This window comes from Plectropomus leopardus, unplaced genomic scaffold (genome assembly GCF_008729295.1).
Source record: "Plectropomus leopardus isolate mb unplaced genomic scaffold, YSFRI_Pleo_2.0 unplaced_scaffold27461, whole genome shotgun sequence".
Taxonomy (NCBI): Eukaryota; Metazoa; Chordata; class Actinopteri; order Perciformes; family Serranidae; genus Plectropomus; species Plectropomus leopardus.
Genome location: NW_024629892.1, coordinates 270 through 5020, shown reverse-complemented (window position 1 = coordinate 5020; position 4751 = coordinate 270). Strand labels below are relative to the sequence as shown.

General features: G+C 36.7%; 1 long non-coding RNA gene across 1 annotated transcript; it reads right to left on the bottom strand.

Annotated features, from left to right (window-relative positions):
• Positions 1 to 1001: 1001 nt before the first annotated feature.
• LOC121937786 lies at positions 1002 to 3613 on the bottom strand. Its single transcript, XR_006105198.1, has 2 exons — positions 3118 to 3613; positions 1002 to 2008 (listed from the first exon to the last, which is right to left on the bottom strand). It is a non-coding gene; the product is annotated as an uncharacterized LOC121937786 (long non-coding RNA).
• Positions 3614 to 4751: the final 1138 nt, after the last annotated feature.

The window sequence follows — 4751 nt, the reverse complement described above, 5'->3', positions numbered from 1 at the left end:
TGACCTTCAACCACAAAATTCTAATAATTTCATTCTTAAATCCAAATGGAGGTTTGTGCCGATTTTTCAAGAAATTCTCTCCTTCTTGAGATACTGTGTTCATGAAAATTAGACACAAGATCACAGTGACCTTGACCTTTGACTGCCAAATTCTTATCAGTTCATTGTTGAGTCCAGTCCAGTTCTTGAGATTTTGCTTTGATGAGAATGAGTAAGACACAATAAGGTCACAGTGTAACAGTGTTCTTGAGAATTAGATACATGTATGAATGTACAGAGGGACAACCCTAAAACATAACACCACTGGCTTGGAGGCATAAAAACTTTGTAGGGTTTCTTTAAAGAAATGTTTCACCTCAAAATGAATTGTGAACCAATTACTGATGTTGTGACATATTGATCTATTGATTGATTGGGGACCATGGTTAACAACAACACTATGTTAAAAATTCCTTTCATAAACTCACACAATGCGTGGAGTATAATCCAAGTCTCATTTATCCAGCCGCATGGTCAGAACTTTTCAAACACTTATATTTGACTTTGTAAACCTCAGTACTGGAGTCTGGCTAAATAAGCTTCAGTCAGTTCACTTTTGAGGTTTTTGCCAAAATGCACTTGTTTGGGGAGTACTGCATAGTTTTGCTGTTGTTAAACGTCGTCCTGGATCAGTTTAAAAAATCAGAGTTGGCTGTCTTCAATGGAGGCGTGCAAGAAAATGTTTTCATCATGAATTCAATGTAACATGGCTAAATAGTAAGTGATCATTTTGTGGGTAAAGTATTCCTTTAACATTTGAAAGAGAAGAAAAATAACATCATGGAAATCACTTAATGTAAATCTTTAAAGGTTATTGGACAAAACTGAAGAAGTCATTATTGTTAAAGTAATTAATGTGGCTCAAATTCAAAATGCACTAATTCAGTCAGCGGAGGGATTTCAACCAGCTGCAAACCAAACAACCTTTAACCTCCCAAAGCATGAACAGAAACACACTGTAATCAGCAGAGACGTTTTCTTTAATAATACTTAATGGTTAAAAAAAACAAACAGTCATAACAGAGAAAATACACACCTCAGTGGGTTTACTGGAGCACATTTTGTCCCAACCATGCGTGTTTGTCTCCGCTCCGTCTCTTCTTCTGCCTCTTTTCATGAGCAAACCGGATCTTAACGACGGTCAGTTTGGGATATTGATTTTTATCTTTGCATGTTTTTTACCTTTTGGGTTTATTGCTTTAGAAAGCAGAAATTAAAAATACGCTGCACATGTTTTTTTTTTTATTAGAAATGTTTTAAGAAATAATGATGTGGGATTTCAGTCTGTCGTACTTTAAAGAAGAAGTTAAATATTTGGAGAAAAGCACTAATTTTCTTGCTAAGAGTTAAGACACTACCACTCACGTCTGTACACTCTTAGAAATAAAGATTTCTAAAGGGTTCTTCCTGAAATGCTGAGCTTCTACACAGAACCATTTGCTTCTGAAAAGATCTGTCCCTTCCTGTTGGGACCTTAATAAAAGGTTTACCGGGAAATCAAAAAGGGTTCTCTTACAAGAACAAGCTGCAGAACACTGTGGTTCTCATTAGCGCCTTTATATCGAAGAGTGTAGAGAAAATAAAGCCCCTGCTGGTTAGCTTAGCTTAGCATAGAGACTGGAAACGGGGGGAAAAGTTAGCCTGGCTCTGACCTGCAGTCGTCCTCTCAGCTCCTCTGACGCTCACTCATGAACACGTTACAGATCTTGTGATTAGCGTGTATATTTGTAAACAGCAGTTGGTCATTTCTTCGCTGGGCGGAGCGATGCAGACAACACACGGGACTTCAGCGACGGCTTCATTTTTAGATTTTCGTGGCGTCCATGAATGCAGCATCTGGCCCTGAAGTCTCTTCATCTTCGGCGTCATGAAGGTCCAGTTTAGTACCAGTTGGTGCACGAGATCATGAAACACATGTTGTCCACCTTCCTGTTTCCCATGTGGCACTGGGGCAGCTCTCCTGGGGTGTCTGTGGGAGCGAAATGCATTACGAAAATTAAACATTATCTTTTGGACAAATGTGAGCTGTGAACTTTCGTTTTTTGTGACGTTTATTTTTAGGATCATGAAGAGCTGTAGATGACGTCTCTACAATGAAATTTAGTTGAGTCCCTTTTGGAAGGAACAAGACGAGGTGAGTCACAGTCAGTCGTATTTAAATTATACAACATAATATTTTTTTCTTTCTTTCTTGCTTTATTTAATAGGGGTCGACAGATTATCGGCATTCATGTTCTCATGAAACATTGTGGGAACATTTTATAAAAGAACATTCTCTGATCTGTCATCTCTCAACAAAACCAAAACATTCACCGAATGTTGCAGTTAAAACATTACGTCTCAGTCGGCATTTAGCCTTAAAGGAACATCATTTGCAATGACAAACATCCTTGAAACGTTCTTTGAACATTCAATTACAATGCAAAGTTCCAGTAATTTTTTTCTGGTAAAGTTTTTATTAAGTTCCCAAAACGTTTTTTGATAACATGGTTCGAACATTATGCCCCAGTACTCTTAAAATGTTTTTTTAATGTTCACAGAATGTTATTTTAGAGAAGGGCTACTTTGCTTTTAAAACTTAAAGATATAAATGTTTTGTGGTACCCCAGCTATCAATTTTGGGTCTCAAAACATTGTGAGAACGTTACAATGCAACCGATGTAATGTTTTAGTAACATTTTCAGCGGATAGTTTTCTTTTAGTTCCCAGAATGTTCTTAAAGTTCAGGTAACATTCTTTATAAACGTCAAAAAATGTGTTCCTAATGTTCACATATCACATTACATTCTACTTTAAAAAACGTTCTGTGATCTCAGGCCTTAGTAATGTTGTTCTGAATGTTTCTTTGTCAACGTTCTTCCTTTGTTCTCATGTAACATTGTTTTATAAAGGAACATCCCATGATGAGTGTTGCAGTTAAAACTTAAAATAATTAACGATACGAACAATAAACAAATGATAAACATCTTTAAAACATTCTTTGAACATTAGATTACAATGTTTTCTTTAAAACATTATTGCAGCTTGTAGGTAACGTTAGCCGATGTTGTGGGAACGTTCCCTGCTAGCTGGTTGTACCTTCAGCAGACTGTGAGCTGTCAGTTTGGGCAGATTTTTGATGATTTTCAGCCTCCTCTTCTCTCTCCTCAGCCTCCGTGTCGCGGCTCTGCTCTCCTCCCATCGTCACCGTCAGCAGCACACCTGAGCAGCCACACACAGGTACAGGTGACACAGTGATCACAGGTAATCCTTTGATAATCCAGCCCCACCCGCTGTCAGTGGTCTTTGTTCTGAAGCACTCCTTGTTGCATTTTCTATTTGGTTCGATGTGAAAGTGTATTTATTCATGAGTGTATCAATAAGTGATCGTTAAAGCTGCTGGAGCTGTTTTTTAGGGAGGAAAAAGGGCAGGTTATGTGCTTAAAGTTTATTATGGGATTTTTTCATAATAACAGCAGAGTAAAACCGCCTACCCCAGCTTTAAGTGACATTAAAAGTTTTAGAAATACGATTAAAACTTTGAGCAAAAGTTTAAAAATTGGGTGGAAAAAAACACAAAATAATATAAAAGCAATCAAAGCTTGACTGATTGAAATGTCAGAGATTTAAAGATAATACTTTATTTTAAATGATCATTCATACTTCTTATTGGTTCTTTTTCACAGCAGATTTTAATAGAAAAATGTAGAGATTGTTTTTTCTTTAAAAAAATGTTTGGCTTTTTTTCTAAAATTCTATTTTTCCTTAAAAAAATGGCAATTTTATTTTTTATTTATTTATTTATTTTTACAGAAAAAGGTGATTCAGTTTTTTCTTTTAAGATTTTTGCCATTTTTTTCCCCTGCATTTTTTTCCCATTTTTTTCTTTTTAAGATTTAAAGAAAATGTTTATTTTTTCTTAGAGGGTTAGGATTTAGAGTTTAATTTGGTGAGGTATTTTTTCTGCAAAGAAAAATTTTGGTAATCTTTCTTTTTGGATTTTTTTTTAATTTTTAATTTTTGGTGATATTTAAAGAAAAACGTTTGGTGATTTATTTTTTTTTTTAATCACACTTGGTCCTTGAACACATGTGTTATTATACAGGTTTGTGAAACAAAGTTTTATGAGTTTCCCAGAACTTTCCGGGTATATTTAGTTTTCCAAAACGTTTCCAGGTCATGACTCCTTCAGGTTTGTTATGACCATATAAACCCTGCAAAGGACAGACATTCAGCGTCACTTCTGTCCTAAAAAAGACACTGAATGCATTCAGATCTCAGAGATGCTCTTATTTTGATAGTGTGTGTGTAGCATGAAGAGTGGACGAGGACAGAGACACAGATGGAGACAAAGAGGAGGAGACAGACGAGGTTATCAGCTCGGACATCTCTAATCCTCCCAGAATGATCCGTCCAAGACGCCAATCCAATCAAACCCGACTCAGTCAGTTCAGCTGATGGGATGAACCTTTGAACTTTAAATTTTGCGTAACAATGTCATGAAAACACAACTACTGACTGCATCAAAGCTTTTCTGTGGCGGGCTGCGGGGACGCCTCTGTCGCCGATTCTGTAACAAACAGGAACAAAATGCTGATGAATATTTTCACGCTCCCAAAACTGATTTTGTTCACAGCACAGTGACAAACGGAGATCATAACCAGCGCGTCAATACGCCAGCAGAAGTAACGGGAGGCAGTGAAATCTGCGGCGTGCCTTTTAAAACCAGAGAT